Here is a 19237-nt window from a genome sequence, read left to right on the forward strand (position 1 = left end):
AGTTGGTTTTGGCCAGCCGAGAAGATAGCCAGACAGCAGTCCATCTTTCGTGATGACTGCCACCGGACACATTCACATCAATTACCTAAAAACACGTGTGAGTCGAGTCCAAGTGAAAGGTACAATGCGCTCCTCCCCGATAATGGAGCACAAGCCGAGCGGGACTGGTGCCAATTGAATAATTATAATATGAACGTATCGGCATATCATGATTCACATGCAGTTCGTCAGCTACCACACAAAAAGCTGCCTTTAAACCAATTAATAAAGTCTCTGCCCTTTTAAAATGCGCGAGAATGTGTGTAAATAGAATGAAGGTGTTTATATATCATGCGCAGAGTTAGTCTAAAGACCCAACAAAGTTTCTGTGAAATACCTACCCAAATATTGCACAGCATAGGAAGAATCGCCCAAAAAGTGAGACTAAACCCAGAAGCTGCCAAGTCCTTTACAGTTAGTCTACCTTGTTTTACGGTTATATATAGAAATGGGCTGAAAAAGGCTCTACTATAAAGACCCTTCTATTTAGGGTATTTAATCTTCGGCTTGGACGCACACAGTCGTTCTTTCTTGTTTTTTTTTTCTCCAATATCTTCTCCCACATTTCCACAACTGGTAAAGACTCGAGACTCCTTAGGAGAGACTACTTAGGTTTTACTTTACACATCTCACATTAATAGATTAATCGGAATTAAATTAATTTTACAGGGTAACCCCGAGTCGGTTACACTCGACTACAGCGCTTTTACATTTATCATTCAATTATAATATTACGAATATAGTTGGATTTTCCTAGTTCAAGTATGTTACTTCGCATTGTTTTTCACTTATTTTCCACCCGTTCTGGTGGATTAATCAAAATGCCCATAGAACGCATTCCGCCACGAATTTCTAATTATTTTGGAGCCTAGCCTAAATACAATTTCGATTGCATGCATATGTTTTATTTGTATCTTTTAATTTTAATTATCTAATTCAGGCGCACGTAGTAAGTGCCACGCGGCACCCAGAGCAGCAGTCAACAGCTGTTGCCTGCAGCCACATGCTACTTGCTACATGCCACATGCCACATGCCAGATGCCAGATGCCAGATGCCACATGCTATATGCTGTATCCTGCTGTAAGAGGTGGCGCACAGTTTGCTTGGTGAACATTTAATTGTTGTTTACATTTGTACTTTGGTTTATTTTGCAGCACTTTGTTGTCGTTGCTCTGCTGCGCGGCGCTGGCCCTTTCCCCCGCAAACACAAGCTCTAATGTAGAGAGAAAGCTCGTCCTTTTTTAATAAGACTCGAACACATAAACAACACACAGACACACACACTCACACAACAGCCAGGCTAAAAGCAATAGCAAAAAAATGTTGAGCGCAAATTTACATTTTAATTTCTTTTAATTAAAAGGGAACAAAAACAAGTAAAAAAAAAAATAAAATGAAAAAATAAACAAAACAAAAAACGCAAATAAAAAATAATACATTGAAATGTGTGTTTTTTTTTTGCGTTCCCTCACTTTTTTTTTATTGGCATTAGCATTTGGCATGCCAACGGGGCGGATAAGTAATGGAAATGAGTCCGTGAAGACGACGCCGTCGACAACAGCTGTCAATACAAGTTGAAAGGATTCCAGTGCTTAAATTCTTAAATGTCGCACCTGCACTAAAAGAATGCCGCTGGAGTCCTGGCAAAACACACACAAGTGTCCCTCGGCGCGAGTTGACTTCAATTTGAATGCGAAATTCCGAATTTGAATTTGGAATTGTCGCCTTTGATGACCTTTTTTTTGCTTTTTTTGTTTTTTTTGTTTAATGTCTTTTGGTTATAAGTTGGGAGCTTGTCAAAAGCACCTTTTCTTTAGCCGTGCGGAGATAGGATCAAGTCGTGGATAAAAACAGTTTGGCTGAATGCCTCGAGCATGGGCTAAGCCTATTCGGGCTTATTTTATACATACCTAAGGTCTTGTTACGTTTTGATAAACAACGTCCGATACTTAGTTACGACTGGAAAAACAAATTAATATAAAACACTTTTGTCTATCCATCAGCGTTTAAACAGTAAGTTTCAACGTTTGAATACTTTTTAAAAATAATGTAAGTAATTTATCCTACATAATTGCTACACAATTTATTGTAGATACCCTTGCAGAGAGTATTATAATTTTGTCATGAAATCTATAACGTAAAGAAGGATACATCTCCATCCCCATAAAGTATATATATTTAAGATTGGCATTAACATCCGAATTGATATAAGGCTATCATCTTAAAACTTTGCTGAAGTCCGTCTTTCTGTTGCAGGCAGTACATATGTCGGAATTGGCCGTATCGGCCCACTATAACATATAGCTGCCATAGGAACGATCGGTCGAAAAGTTATTTCCTTATCAAGATAACTCAACCAAACCCGACCTTTATTAGCTAAAATATGCTGCTTACATATCAGTCAAATCTTATTAAGATCGCACTACTATCTATATAAGAAATTGGGCAAAGAAATTTGCTTTTCAATTGCTAAATATTCTCTATTCAAAGATAATTTCATCAAACTCAGCATTTACGAAATGGCAAATGTCAACAAGAATATAAAATCTATGGCGTTCCGAAATTTTCCTTATATTATCGTTTTATAAATATAATATAATTTTAAATATTATTAATGAAAGTCATTTATTCGTTAAATTTAAATTTAACTCATTGCTAGGGTTCAATTGTCATTGTCGTACGTATTCATAAAGAAACTGTATTGCTTGAGATAAGAATCATGCATTAAAGACATTTTTCTAGAGTACCAAAATCAAGGAACAATATAATTCGAAGTTTGCAAAAGATCTTAAAAAAAGTCTTTATAGAAGAATGTTAAACTTATTTTACGTAACGTAAAATTCGTATGCTAGCTTTAAGATAGCCCAACATTTGAACTGGCAGCACACACACACGCACACGCACACACACATGTATTTTTAAGTTTTGCATGTTTTTGTGGCCCTTTGACATTTGGACCTCTTCCCCGTTTAGTGCCTGGGTAAGGTGAAACTGTGAAGAGAGGCGAGTGGCTGGCAGAGACAGGTGAGTGGGTGATATTTGAGAGCAACAAGCATTGCACTGAGCTAACATGAGACCAGGGCCCACAACTTAAGGCCCAGAAATGAACCAAAAGCCAGCAACGATCCAGAAACCAGAAAGCAACAACAAACCGCAAACGGACAGCTTCATTAAGGGACGTGTATGGGTGTGTGTGTGTGTCTGTTTGCAAGTGTGTGTCTGTATGGATAAACTTTTCAATTTCTTTTGCAATTTTCCATTTCACTTTGTATTGCAGTGGTCCCCGTGCTGCTGCTGCTGCTGCTGCTGCTGTTCCTCTATGGCTACGTCTGTGGCAAATACACGAATGGAGTATATTTATCTTACATTTTTCAACTGACCCACACAGCGAACTCCCCGACTGGCAAACCGCAAGCAAGCCCTGGTGCAGCAACAGTTCTACCTGACAACATTTTGCGCAAATTGAAGTATTCACCATTTTGGTAGAGGCAAATGCGTGGATAGCATAAGTATGTATATATATATATATATATGTTGATATTTACATATACATACAGTAGTAGTTGTGTATATATACGATACAACTATATATTGTAGATATGTATACTATACATATAGATATGTATATATATATATACATATATAAATATATCTGTTCACGTTTCTTGAAATGCAACTGTTTTCCCTGTCAACCTCTGTAGAGCAAATGGTTAAGAATATTGCATTTAAATCTGATTCAGATCTCGTTTAGATTGTATTACTTTTCATTCGCGCTTTTCTCTCGAGATTTTACAAGAATTTTTGGTCTATCCAGAATTTTGCTTGATATTTGTAAAGCATAAGGATCTTTACTACATTTCTTTCTTTCTATGATAATTATCCAGCTATCTCTTTCTCCCACTCTCTCCACCTCTTCCCCTCTTTCCTTCTGTTCACGAAAGCTGAAGTTCAAGCCCTAGTGTATTCAGAAAATATAATATTTTTAGAATCTTTGTTAAATTGGTTGCCCAGATCAACTTTAAGAGATATCAAAGAGGTATCGAGAGAGATCCGAATTGTATTAGAATATCATATAGCTGCTAGACAAACAATGGATCGATTGGCTCAAGATGTTACCTGAAAACCCAGCGCTTTAATTTTAATGGGCTGCTCCAGTCAAAAGCAAGCAAGAATTACAACCAACTGGCCCAAAAGGCTCCGGCAAGGGTATCTAATCTACAACGAGCCATGGAGATAACTGGTTTGCCTTCCATTCAACTCTTTTTTTTTTAGTTTTTGTTTGTTTTGTGTTTGTTGATTTTTTCAGCTGTAGTCGTGCATCTTGCATTTCAGGTTCATTTGCTTTATGTAAATTTGAGAGCAAGACAATGAAATAAAACCAAAGAGAACGTAGTTCTGCCTCAACCTGGTTTATCTTGCAGCGCTTTTAGTGACACGCAGTTGGCCACAGTTGGTTGTCCTTTGCTCCGTTTGCTCTGGCCGTGGTGGTGGCTCAAATGGTTGGCCCCGCTATGGATGGCTGCTGCACCTGTCAGGCAGTTGCCACCCGGGTGCAGCCATTTGTCTCGTGCCATCGTGCCACGTGCCACGCGCCACATAGCCGGCGCCCACACGCTGCTCAAACAAAACGTTGCGTAAGCATTTGCCAATGTTCCACTGAGCCCCAAACTCAGTGGGTTACGCGAGCGCGCGTCCCCAACCTGCTGGCTTACCGCCCGCCCACCCATCTTGCCACGCAGAGCTATCGTTTACTGCACCTGCACATGTCTGCACGTTTTTTTTTTTTTTTGTTGTTTCTCCGGGTGCTCCCGCTGCAACTCGCCTGCAGCTGGAAAATTGCATAGCGCAATTCAGAAAGAACGAAAAAAAAATGGAGTCTGGGAACTGCTGGGGGTTTTTGCTGCAGTTGCCTCATCTTTGGCATTGGCATCTATTTGTTTCCTGAATTGCGGCGTGCTACGTTTCATTTTCAATTTTCATGCCATTTGCTTTGGCTTTCGTTTGCTGCATTTTACGCGACTAATGCCGCAGTTCTTAATAGTCCAGGAGCGGTTCAGGCGCAGCGCACAAACTAGGGCCGCTTTATATTAAGTAGTTTTGTGAAAGGTCAACAATATATACATAGGTATTCATATATTATACTAGCGGATATACCCAGGCCTTGCCCGTGGTACGCATAAAGCAAATAAACAAAGAGCCAAAACTCATGAAAATCGGATGAGATTTGAGCGAGATATGGGGGTAGGAAAAGTGGACCTATGTCTATCTAGGATATGTCGAGGGTAACATTTTTAAATGAAATTTGAAAACTGTACCAAAAAAGTCTTGGAATCGCACTTTCAAATGATTTTTCATGTAGACCCTTGGAAACGAATTTGAGTGCTAAACGTCACCCACCAAATCTGAACCCCATTTCCACCAAGCAGGAAAGCATTTTCCAAAGAGTGTGAAACACCCCTCAAATGAATTTCAACAAAGATCTTTGAAAACGAGTTTGACGTCGATCAATTGGTAAACAAAAAAGTCTCATACAAAAGATTTTCGCGATTTTTCCACACATGCGGGTGGAATTTTCCGAAACCGCGTCTTAACGTGCACCTTCATCACATAAGGTAACTACAGTGAAAATTCGCTTACTATTGGACTGTGCGTTGATCACCAATCAGTCAGTCATTCATTCATTCAGTCAGTCATGACTAACAGTTTTATATATAGAGATATATACATCTATATAATCATAATAAAACTGAAATTAAATAAAATGAAGAAAGAAAACATTTGCACTTGTTCAAAAAGTAAACATAACAATAGAACAAGCTGAAGAAGAAGAAGCAGAAGAGGTGGGGTACTGCAAAGAAGAAGCAGTAACAGTTTACAGTGAATGAGTCCATTAGCTACGCACAGACCACGACTGCCACGACTGCAGCCTCTATTGCCATTAAATATTTACTTCGCGCACTCTTCTTTTACTTAGGCTGCTTCGAAAAATGCCAGGGCGAGGGGTAGGGCGTTTTAAGGGGGTGGGAGGAGGGTGGGGAGGGCGGGGCAGTGGAGTAAACAGCCTTTGGGCGCAAGCCAGATAAACATAACCGTTTCGTTTTATGTGCAACAATCATTGCTTTTGATTGCCACACTGATGGCCAGAGTTGCCAACTGCCAACTGCGAGCTGCGAAGCTGGAACTGCTCGAGTTTCAGCTTTAGGTGTTATCCCTGGCCAAAGGTGTAAAATGCCGCATTGCATTAAATTTTTTATGTCTTTAACTGCCGCTCCTGCTTTCTCTCTCTGTGTGTGTGTGTGTGTGTGTGTTTGTGTGTGTGGGCGTGTTGACGTCTTGTGGGCTGCTCTGTTTGCCGGTTATTGTGTCGTTCTCATGATTGAAATCCATTTCGTAGCGCTGGCCACCTCCTTTTTTTTTTGGCAAGCTGCCAGCTACTGGCAATGGTGGCATGCCACATGGCCGACTGTCAAATTGATTGTGGCAGCGACTCATTGAGGCAATTGTTGCTGCCAGACAGACAGCTGGCTGCGATAGGCACACTTGTTAGCCTCGAATGGGCATCGCCTCAGAAGTGAGCAGCACTTCTTGAAAGCCCACTGCCAGCCAGCATATCAATTATGGCCATAACAATGTGTGTATGTGCGTGTGTGTTTGTCATAAGCTGTCACGTTACGTTACGTGTTACGTGACATTTGTGTTATTTTTTTTTTGTTTGCATGCAAAGTACACTCGTCTTACGTCGTGGCTGTACCATAGTTAAGTGTGTCAACAAATCTTCAAAGACAACGTAAGTACTTACGTTACGTTATACGTAAATCATTTAAATTGGTTTCAGGTCTGACTACGTAACGTAAAAAGTTGTGTTTTATAACAGTGTATGGTTGCATGAATGCGTTGTGTAATTTTAGACTTTTGTAAGATACGTAAACGTAAATCTTTACGTAACGTAACGCATTTTCAAATCCATTCCATGGCCCAATTTCCATTCCTAAACTAACTTTAAGGTCGGGTTATGAGCTAATTCATTTTGAATGTTGCTTACGACTACCTACGAGTTTACGTGACGTAAACACACTCTCTGATTTGTTAGTTAGTTCCATTTTGAAGGTCAGGTTAAAAACTTATTTGATTTGACTATTGCATAAGACTTACGCAGGCTCTTAATTAACCTAAAGTACTCTCTGATTTATAGCCGAGTGCAATTTTCATTCTATAAATAGTGTTAAAGACTAATTGGGTTTCTATGTTGCGAAAAACTACGTATACTACGTATACTATTACGTATACTACGTATACTATTACGTATACTACGTATACTATTACGTATACTACGTATACTATAAGCTGACATGGTCTTGAATGTTGAATAAGACTTCGTAAAATCTTAAGTAACGTAACGCAGTCTCTGATTTGTGCCTTTCTTCAATATTCTTCCCATAAATTGTTTGAGGGCTGGACACAAATGCTAATTGCTTTCGACTCTTGCGAAAACGTAAACCCTCTAAAATTTGTGAATATATTAACTATCATTCTACTTATAAATAGTTTCAAAGTCGGGTAACTAACGCGTTTCGAATGTTATGTCGCTAGCTGTCATTATTCCAGATTGATGAGCATAAAAAGAACAACGATCAAGTGACAAAGCCCCAACGGGCCCCAGTCCCAAACCTGGATGAGCTAACCCGTAACACTTGGCCAACTTGTAGCAACTTTAATGAAATTTCCTGCATATTAAGCGAAAACTTCCGTTTGGAGCTAAGCGGCAAATGAAAGTAGGAGAATGTCTATATACACACACACAAAGGCAAAGCAAAAATCGCTGGCGCGGTCCAAGACCAAATTCAAGTCCAAGACGGAGTCAAAGTCGATGCCACGAGCAGAAACCAGTAATCGCTGGCCATGTCGTGAGTTTGCTGCGTTGGCTTCCTTTTTAATTTCCGTTTTTATGTATTTGCCCGCTGGCTCCAAAGCGTCGGACTTTGTGGGCGGTCGCCCAGCGGGGGGGCTCAGCACTTGTCTTTGTATTCAGTGCTCGTTTCTGCAACACCTTTGCCAGAGCTTGGCCACGGCAAGGCGCTGATGTTGCAAATTAGAAGCCGCCAGCAGCCCGGTGTGCTCAGTGTCGATGATAAGCATAAAATTATCGACACAAAAGCAAAATTTTCGTAATAAAAATTTTAATTAAGTATTTTTCCATACCCTGTAGCTATGAAAGTGCACATGAAATATGGCTAGCATAGGGTGGACATTTATTGTTTGCTATTTTATTTATTTGTTGGCTTGTCGAGGTAGAAGAATGCATCGTAAAGCCCGAAATATACACTATATATTATTGAAGGGTACACGAATAAGTCCATCTAGTTAACCCTTTTAATCTATCTACCTGTTAATCATGCATGATCCTAGACGAATCGCTTTCTTATAGTCTTTGTTTTTAATATTGATTATTAAACAATATTTATCTGGCCTGGAAACTCAATGAAGATAAGAAGCAAGCATTTGAGCCAAGCTGGTAAAAACCCTAAATTCTAATTTAGTTTTGAAGCAACAAAATGAAAGTGAATATGAATTGCTTCTTAACAATTTTGCAAGTATTGAACAAACCAAGGTTGGAATAAAAATCCGGTTACATTGATATGGAAAAGCCAGTTTGCGAGCCGCACGCAAAGGCAGAGAGTTGGTTCGAACCTTGAATCAAGCCAAAATTAATTTATTTTTGATTTGCAGATCGGATTAGAGCATAAGATATTCTCTGAAGAACAGCGCTTGCATCGCACTTGTATACAGGGTATTTCTATGCCAGTGGCTCAGGCACTTCTGAGTGTCATCGTCATCCACGTTGGACAGCGCCCGCGGCTTTTTTGGACCGGCGACGACAGCGTTTCATCACGCCGAGAGTGACAGAGCGCGAGCGGATGTAGGGGATAGGGGGTACGGGGTACGGGATACGGGATAGGGGGTACGAGGCGGGTATATCATGGCGCGTAAATTTATGCAAATCGGTTTGTGCCCCGAGTTGGGTCTGTGCCTGCTCGCTTTGGCACCGAATTAAAAGTAAAGTCCTCCAAATGCAAACACATAAAAGCGTAATCGAAACGACAGCGCAGCGCAGCGATTAACGATTTTAATGAGTACTAACTCGCCTATGCAATTATGAGATAGCAGAATAGCGAGAATCCAAGCGAGAGAGAGAGGGAGAGGGGGAGAGAGAGAGCGACAGCCAGGGGGTAAAGCAGCGCGTGCAGACGGTTAAGCTTAAGGACGTGCTGGAGTTTGCTTCGTGATTGCCGGCGCTGACTGGGAAATTAAATGGTATCTAAGCTACACGTAGATACAAATATAATAAAGGAGGTAAGCGAGAGAGAGAGAGAGGGGGAGAGAGAAAATGGAACTTGAAGTTTGACAAATTTAAAAAGTGCGTTTTGTTCACAAAATAAGTGTAATTTCTACAGCTTTAAGACCTTCAAGGACTTGTTGCATGCACTCATAAATTTTAGAACAAATATCAACTGTCCTTGCTGGCGGTGCCAGTGAAACGTTTACGAAAAGGTTGCAAAAGTTAAAAATAAACAAATAAGATCTAGTTCTAAGAAAGAGCGCGAGCATAAGAGACTGTTAAATATTGTATTGCGCCCAGTGAAACGATTACGAATGCCGTATGAAGAAGAATAGTCAAATTGAATTTACTCAATAAAGAAAAAGCGCATGTGAAAGAATGTGAAAGTTATGTAGAACACAACATAGAGGAAACGAGAAAAAAAGTGAAGCTCAGTTAACTTTATTAACCCAATTTGAATAAAAAGCTCTTAATAAAAAAGGCTCTTGATCATTTTTGAATAGCTAATCAGTAGGTAATACGCATGTTATGTGCTTTCAGGCTGCATAGCGCTAATGCAGCGCAATCAATTTAAGTGCCTGGGCATCGTGTTCTGGCTGAAGTCCGCGCTCCAGACCTCGCCAGACAACTGTCAGGGACTTGAGCTGCAAATCTTTGGACCCGAACATTTGTCACACCTTGCCGCCGGTCGGATACAAAGGGAGCAAAAAAACACAAAAAGCAGGGCGACAGCCAAGGAGAAAAAGGCAGCAAGGAAGACAGTTGAAGTTTCAGTTAATTTATACACAGACAGGTGGACGACTCCAGCTTTGTGAAAAGGATGTCGGCCCCTGTCGGACATGTTGGCTGGGGCTGGGGCTGGGGCCAAAGCCAAAGTAGCAGTTGGAAAATTTATGCGCGGCCGTTTCAAGTCAATAAGCGCATTTGTCTTACCAACGGAATTTCAACGAAATTTATTTAATTCACTTACACACACGATTACAACCAAGGACTAGAGGCAGCTATGGATGTGCAAGTCGTGCCAGGCTGTTTAACGTCTGGCTGGCGCGTCTGGCCGGCGGGGGCTGCATATGCCAAAGGAGGACAGCCATAAAAAAGGGCAGGAATAGGAAAAAACAGTTGCCTGAGAAATACTGAAGATTTAATGGGGAATATATAAAGATTTAATATTCGAGTCTAGCTCGATCTTTTGTGCTTAGCTAAATGATATATCAGACATTGTTAAGATTTTGATTAACTATAAAAAGCATAATAAAGTTTGCAAGCCTCGAGAAATGGTTATGGAAAAGTGTAGCAGAGCGAGAGAGAGAGAGTGAGAGAGCGAGAGCGAGAATGTGAGCCAAGGATAGGGCTTCGTGAGATGTGCCACGATAACTAACAGAACAATCGCCAGCTATACGCTTTTCAGTCTGCGCGCGTCTTGAGGCATTATTTAAAATTCAATCAAAGCCCATTTGCTGCACAGAAGAGTTGCGGTAGAGAAGCGAGAGCGGGGATTGGGGTCTCGGAAATATTTGTAGTCAAGGCAAATTTGATTTTTAGCTGCTCCATTGGACAGACACGCGTTGCAGCTACCTGCCCCGTACGACCCAACTGCTCGCCACCTTCTCGTAGCCAGGCCAATCTGCAGGCGCATAAAAAGCAACGATTATTAAACGACCTATCCAAGGCGGGGGAGGGGGGAGGCGCACAGGAGGTGGAGCTGGCAACGCCCATGTAATGGCGCTTATGATGATTATGATGCTGGCTTTTACAAACTACGCATACACTCGACTACAAGGCATTACATTTATTGTTATGTTTATGCACTGGCCAACAAAAAGCCACAGCAACAACAAAGAAAGCAACTATCTGGAATCTGAATTTGAATTTATGGAGTTCGGATATAGCCAGAAACACAATACCAAATGATATAGTCATAGGAAATAGATTCGAATGCCTATGGTGGAAATTGTTGCAAATACGTGGTAAACGGAATTTTGAAGTTGGCAAAACAAAAACACGCATGCGAAACATGCAGCAATATCAGCTGGTTTATCAACTGTGATTGCAAATGCTTAAGTCGGGACTAATCGACTAGGAGATACCCAAAACCCAGCTGTGCTTCTTCTTCTCTTAGCCCCACACATCGGAGTTTATAATTCGATCTTTATGAAAATATTGCAATTTGATCAAGTCTCTGGCTCTCACTAGCTTCAAATAACAGGATTCTGTTATCGATTTTTATCAACTTCATGACAACGGGTTGAGCTATCGATATATTTAAATAACACCATCTTTTCATGCGATAGTTCAAGTCTCTAGCTCTTAAGAGACTCCGAGGTCGAAGCCCAAGACTCTTGCTCTTCAAAAATTCGAGTTATGCTTGAATAACAGTATGCCGATATCGAATTTCATCGATTTCGTGGCAAGATCCAGTTCAGTTATCGATGATTTAAAATAAACCCGATCTTTTCGAGCGCTAGCTCTGAGATCGAAGCATACGCTGCGCATAATACTAATATGCTCTTTAGCCTTTTGTGAGCGGGTATTGAAATATATCTATTAACTGAGATTCAGCAATGCAAAAGGTATGGAACGTAGCACAATTGCCAAAGTCGCCTGCGGGCGGCATGTGGCTAAAATAACAACCGCATGGCAAATCCTACGTAACAAATACAAAATCTGGCCATGAGGTTGGCAACTCTGGCCAAAACTTTTTTGCCAAAAGCATGACCAATGATTTTGCTGGCTGCCTTTGTTAGGTTTTTGTTTCGTTTTTGCTTGTTTTTGTTTTCGTTTCAGCTGCTGTGTCGCGTGGAGGAGGCGTGGCAACTGTTTTTGTTATCTTACGCTTCGATTATTTTGCGTTAGTCGTTGTAGAAAATTAGCTAAATTGCTTATGGCAACGCACGTAGCGGACGCCAGCAAATGCCAAGCCCGCCATCATGCTCCCCAGCACGGCAACCTACAGCCCCAACAGCATCGCCGGGCCACCCAAACCACCCAACCCACACAGCGCAGCTAACCCTCAACCTCCGGACACTATCAAGGCAACTGGCGTATTGTTTGCCTGTTTTTGGATACGGGAAACGCTTCTGAGGTTTCTGTTTCTGTTTTTTGCTGCTGCTGTTTTGTAATTGTTAATCACAGAAACGTTAAGTGTGTGTGTGTGTGTGTGTGTGTGTGTGCGAGTGTGCGTGTGGGTGTGTGTGTGCGCGTGTGTTTTTGTTGTCAGCACACACAAAAATTTACATAGCGCATTTGCTTTTTCGCTGGCATTCGAAATTCTTGCGCTAACCGCGCTCTATTGTTTCCTCGTTTTTGTGGCCCATTGACTTGGCTGATTTGGTGGAGGGTAAACATTGCCAAATCAGTTGCCCCCTCCACCTCACCCACCTCACCCGTCGCACACCCTCTCGCGCAGCTCTCGCTTATTCCAGCCAGGCACTGCGTACGTGCAGGTAACGCATAATTAGGAAAATTCGTAGACGTTTCATTGTTGCCGGAATTAGAAAACTAAAGCAACAAAACAAAGATGAAAAGAAGGAAAATGATTTTTCGTTCCTTTTCGCTGTTTTCATTGCCAAACTGAATAGTTTGCTAATGATTGGATCTGTTCTTGTGGCTTGGCAGCTTTATAAAGTGGCTTTTGCTCGGATATAGCTTATATGCATCCTTTCAGTTTCGAATTCCAACTGGGATTTTATCAGACTATTCATTCAAGTACTTATTTTTTTTTTTTTTTTTTTGATGTTTATATTTTTATCATATATTTATTATTTATTTATTTATTATTTAAGAATTTATTTACATATATTATTATTCATTGATTTACATCCATTATCTATTTATTATTTATTTTTTCATTTCCATTTTTATTTTTATTTATTTAGTTATTATCTTTTCACTGTTTTATTTATAATTTTGTTATTTAATTATTTTATATATCTATTAATTAATTTATTTTTTATTATTTATTATTAATTAGTTTATTGATTTATTTAAAAACTTATTTATTTATTTATGCTTTAAAGCCAACGCAATTTTATCCTATGAGCAGGACTTGAAAAGCAATAAAAACGGATTGGAAATTGATGTGAACAAAATTTGGAATGAAACAATATGCCCAATATTTGGAATGAAAGAGATCTAGAGCCGATTCAACTGAATCAGGATCCGGTCAATATGAATCGGGTTCTGAATATAATATGGACCACAAGGACTTCAACTTTTTTAAATATGGCTATGTTTGTAATTTTTTATATTATTTGCGACTTTAACTTATTATGTTAACTAAAATTTTGGGTTATATGCTTTACTAAAAATTGCATTAACGCTCACGCAGCGGAACTATTTGCTACTCACAAAATAAATCAGCTCCGAAAGCATCTTCGATCATTTGCGCAAGGTTTCCAAATAGAAAGCAACTCACCTGTAAAGAGAGAAAGAAAATAAGTAAAAGCAGGAAAAAATAGATAAATGTATATAGGCAGAGAGGCAGGAAGAAAATATATGAGTAAAGACAGCAAGGAAATTAATGTATATATGCGTATGTGTGATATTTGGTTAACAGGTCGTATGAGTGATTTTATGGCAAAAATGTAGCTGGCCAAACATTTGCTGTTGCCCTTTTGTTAGCCATTTATTTGCGCACGCATAAAACACCATTTCCCAATTTACGAGACGGCACTGTTTGCAGCATAAGGTTGCTGCAGGTGCCGCTCGTTATTTTCTTTTAGGTTTTTATTGTCTTCGGCTGGCAGCCTCTTTTGGGTCTGTTTCGATTTCGTTTTCGCGCAGTACCTAAAAATATGCCATAAAAAAGATGCCCAGAAAAGTTGCGCCTGCTGCGTTTTCTAATTAAATCAACATAAAAGCCAAAAGCAACAACAACAACAACAACAACAACAACAAAAACCACAGCAGCAGCAACATTCACATGTGTTTTTCCAAGCTCTTTTAATGTGCGTGGTTCGAGCTGTGTTTGGGCTGTGAGTGGTGGTGGAGTGGTGCAGGGGGGGGGGGGGGGGGGGTTAGGTGAGGGTTTGCTTTTGGTAGCATTTGTTGTTCTGCAATTGCGTTGCTGCGCTTCTTTTCCGGCCAAAGAAGAAGCACGAATTAATGATGTGGAAATTGCGCAAACGCATTGCATACTTCCAGGCGCCGCTCGTTAATTTTATGGCAGCGCCAACTTCTGCAGCCGCGCGTTGATTTGATTAGTTTTACATCAGAAAACATCAAAAAACACGAGTAGAGGGTTTCTTCTTTTTGTTTTTTTGATAAACGAATTACTGGCAGCAGGACCTACGCAAGCTGCCTCGATCTTTAAAGCTGCGTATTGTGAATCAATTTGTGAACAACAGAACACTTTAGACTTCATTGTTTGGCTTGAAGATACGCTGTAAGCTACTGACACACACACACAAAAACATTAACAGCGTTATTTAAACAATATTTATGGAAAATACTTAAAATACCCGAATATAGTTTTGTATCTTTGTTAATCGATAATTCACTAGCGCCGCGCAAGTATCGACCAGGACTTGACTTAAATGTTCGGCTTGAAGATACGCTGTAAGCTTCTGACACTAATACACACATATTTACTATGCAATTTAAAGCAATTTTATGGAAAATATCAAGACGCAATAGCTTTGAAATTCGAAAGTCTACATTATAAAGCATCTTTGAAACCTCTCGAAATATATTTAAATTGTTAGTTTATTTTTAACAACCAAGAAACTTACTTTAATTATTAATTTTAATATACTTTAAATAAAAATAAACTGTTACAAAATAATTAATTGATGATGACAGAGATCAATCTAAAATTACCAAAGTTTCTAGACAGATTTGTAGTCAAATACTTTTAAAACATGATTGAAAATTGAGCTCAACAACAAACTGAGAGGGAGATATATTCCATTTAAGTGCAAGCTAAGACAGGGATTTTTAGGAATTCCACCCGCAAGTGTGGAAAGTTCGCGGAAAATGATTAAGTTAATCGTTTTATTTACCATACGAGCGTCTTCAAGCTTGCTTTCAAAGAATTTTGTGTAACTTCAATTGAGAAGTGCAGCCTTTGTTGGATGTTGTTGACATCTAACTACTACCGTTACGGTTATATAATTTACCCCTCTCCACCCCAAAAGCAACTACACCTAATTCGGCCAAAAACTGAGCTGCTTTCTGTCTGCGTTTGTTCCATTTTCTTTTACCCTTTCGCCAGCACCCGGAAAAGCACTTTTCAATTGAATATATTAATTTGCTTGAAATCAGCGGCACAAAAAGACCAAAATTTTCTGTTTTGCCTAATCAATTTAATGAAGCCGCAAATTTTTCATGCCCCAATGTGCAGCAAAATGTTGGGCGAGTGGCGACTCGACGACTCTGGCGACACTCAACAACTTGCCGCAAATATCCCGCAGCATATTTTTCGATTGACGGCCAACAAAAGGGGACTAGCATGGCGCTGCTGCGAGGCAGGGGGGAGGGGGGGGGGTGGGTAGGTAGAGTCGGAGTGAGCGTACGCACACTGCATACATAAATCAATTTCAATTAACGTTAATTAAATACGCATCAAGTGGGCATGACCACCGCAGCAGCAGCAGCAACAACAGCAGCAGCAGACAGGGGGCAGGGGCAGGGGCAGGGGCAAGGCAACCACAGAAACCATTGCCGAAAAAAGGGAGCAACAACAAAAAAAAAAAAAAGGAAGGAAAACAGATGGATTCTCAATTTGGGGTTAAATCAAGTGCGGAGCACACGGTCCGGACTGCGACTCGGATTTGTGTATGGATTTGCCAGCAGAAGAAACCACAAAAATGGAGTATAAAAGTGAGTAAATGAGATTTGCAGCAGCTTTCATTTCAGCTGGCCGCAGCTCGAACTTATGCAACACCAAATTGAAAATAGCTGCGTGGCAGCCGACAAACGTGCAACGTTCCACAAGCACCATTCAGGGTGGACACACAGGAGCTGCTGCTGATGTTGCTGCTGCGTCTCACTGCGGTTATGCGCTTGGTTTGACAGGCACGAGACCAGAGCCAAATAAACAGGCAGCAACAACCTTAGCATATACTGCACAGGGTGGCAAATGGCCGGGCAACCCATGTGAAACCGCAATGATGTGCCACAGCAGCAAAAAAGCACACGCACAAAATACACGCAACAGACAGCTAACAACAGCAACAACAACAACAACATTCTCAACCACACACACACACACACAACTGACAGCAACAACCCCCAATTTAGCCCAAGGCCTGTAAATGACATTGATATTTTTCTAGTTTGCCTGCCCACAAGAGGCAAAAAAAAATAGAAGAGAAATAAGGGATATCCTCGTCATGCCGAAGATTTAATACCCTTGCAGACATTTGCTAGTTAATACTGAGTTTGATGAAAATATATTGGGAAGCAGACTATTTCGCCATACAAAAACTCATTTTTCGACTGATTCTTCCTATAGAACTATATAATATAGTAGTGCGATCTTGGTAGGATTTGTCTCATATATAAGCAGCATAGCTACATTAATAACCGATGAGCTTGGTCAAGATATCTTGGCATGTCGACCGATCTTTCCTATAAAAGCTTTATGATATAGTACGCCTATGTTGATAAGCTTACGGATTTAGATGAGGAGCAGAGTAAAACAGAAAGGGTTATCTTAAGGGAAACTAATTTTCGACAGATCGTTCCTATGGCAGGATATAGCTGTCCGATCCGGCCGGTTCCGATATATGTATTGAAAAAGAAACGGACCTATGCAAAGACTAGTTCGCATAGAAAGAAACAGACGGACGGACAGAGAAACAAACGGAAGAACGGACAGAGGGACATGGCTATATCAACTCGGCTCTTGATGCTGAGCTGGAATATATGTACTCTTGGGGGTCGGATATGTCTCATTATACGCGTTATACATCCCATGACAAAATAATATATATAAATTATATACAATGGAATCTAGCTGTTATAATATACGAGCAATGCTTATAAAACCATCTTTCAAAATCGATATTTATCGATATTATCATAATAATAGCTTAAGAAAAGAAACTCGTTTTGCATTTAATATTAATTAAAATGAAATTGAATACTTGAACAAATTTCACATTGCAAACATTAAATTTCGTCCCCAACTGAACTGAATCAAATATGCTTTCATTTTCTTCTTTCATCTTTTCACACATAGTCGTAAATTCTTTTTTTTGTTTACGCAATTTTAATGAGCTCACGACATAAAAGTACGTGGCACAACACTTAAATGAATCATAGCGGCATATCAAAGGTTGCCAACCACATTTCTGTCTGATGAACTACAGCTTAAAGCTGAATAAATGAGAAGCTTATTTCATTTCGTTCGTATTCATTTTTACGCATTCATTAACAGAAACCACTGTTGTTTGTAAATTATTTCAAACATTTTTGTAAACATTGTTTTTAATCTTCTGCACAAAAGCATTCATTTTTTATTTATTATTTGTTATTCTGTGCTTGTGGAATGAATATGAGTGGTACAGTAGTCCTTCCTTAGGTAGCACTAACAGCAATTGCAATTGCCCAAGAAAATATATTCAGAATATTTAATGATATCCTAAATTTGAAATACACATTCATTTCCAATTTTAAGTTTTTTTTTTAACACTTTTGACTATACAACACCCTATGAAATCGGCTTATCTTTGTTGTTATCTTATATCATAGTCCGAAATTTCAATTCTGTATTATTTAGAATGAAGCCCTAAAATGAATTAGCTGTATAAGCAAAAGCTGAATCTAAAGCTGAACGGAAACGTTCGTCGTGATGCCAGCACCTATTAAAAATTTAGATAGAAGAGGAAATTCTCTTGAGTGTCGACTGTACAGACTGTATCAGGCATACTTTTCCGCCCACTTGGTATTGTGTGTAGCCAAACGCACGATGGGATCGAGGGTCTGAATTTGGGTAGCGCATTTAACAATTGTTGGCAGCGTATTGTTTATGGGTAGATGGGCATTCGGTATGGGTATTTATAAGCTCCGGCTCCCCGTTGTAGATGCTTTTATTTAAATTCTGTTTTGAATTTCTGCTCAAGCTGCTGTTGTAATTATATTCAACTTTGCATAATTGCAAAACTCATTAAAGAACAAGCTTGCTGTGGCGGATGGGTGGGGGGGACTGAGTGCGCCTAAAAGTAGACAACGAAAAGTGTAAATTGTATTTGACTGAGGCACGCGCCCAACAGGCAGCTAATTGAAATTGAAACTGTCTGAAACAAAAAAAAAAAGTGAAATTGTGTTGAGCTGAAGGAAAAACAAAAAAAAAAAACACAAATAACAAAATAATGCAAGAAGCAGCTGCTGCGACCTCGCATCGATCGATTAGCAAACAGCTGACAGACCTTTGCCAAAAGTAAAAAATCAATTTGCATTTCAATTAAGTGAGCAACTGGAACTGGAAGTGGAACTGGCGAGGCCGCGGTCTATATAATTGCGACACTTGGCCGCTGGCGGCCGTTCCCATTGGCCAGTTCTGGCCCGGCAGCCAAGTGATGCGCTTCTTTGCCGAGTGCCTGTTGTTTGCCTTCTGCTTCAAGCAGCATCAGGACGACGAGCAAACGTTTGCCGATCAGCTCGAACAGCAGCCGTATAGTCACACCAAAATCGAGCAACCGGAGCCGGAGCCCAGGGCGCTAACAAAGCTAGCATCGAAGCACCCGCTGGAACTGGCGCCAATGCCAGACCCGGAGTCGGAGCTGATGGCGCACACATTGCGGCCAGCACAGCAGCCGGAGCAGGTCGCCATGCGTGGCTCCCATTCACCCGCACACCTCGAGGAGATTAGCATCCGTGCGGATGTGCATCCCAGCAAATTGCTGCCGGAATTGGCG

The 19237-nt window shown here is 40.3% G+C and overlaps 1 protein-coding gene across 10 annotated transcripts in view; it reads right to left on the reverse strand.

Moving 5' to 3' along the window:
* The window catches only part of LOC135428355 (uncharacterized protein CG43867), a 148561-nt gene that overhangs the window by 52907 nt on the left and 76417 nt on the right, over window positions 1-19237 (reverse strand). The gene's annotated exons all lie outside the window — the stretch shown is intronic.

This window comes from Drosophila montana, unplaced genomic scaffold (genome assembly GCF_035044405.1).
Source record: "Drosophila montana isolate Dmon_TW-CO22-7 unplaced genomic scaffold, ASM3504440v1 contig_2481_1, whole genome shotgun sequence".
Classification (NCBI taxonomy): domain Eukaryota; kingdom Metazoa; phylum Arthropoda; class Insecta; order Diptera; family Drosophilidae; genus Drosophila; species Drosophila montana.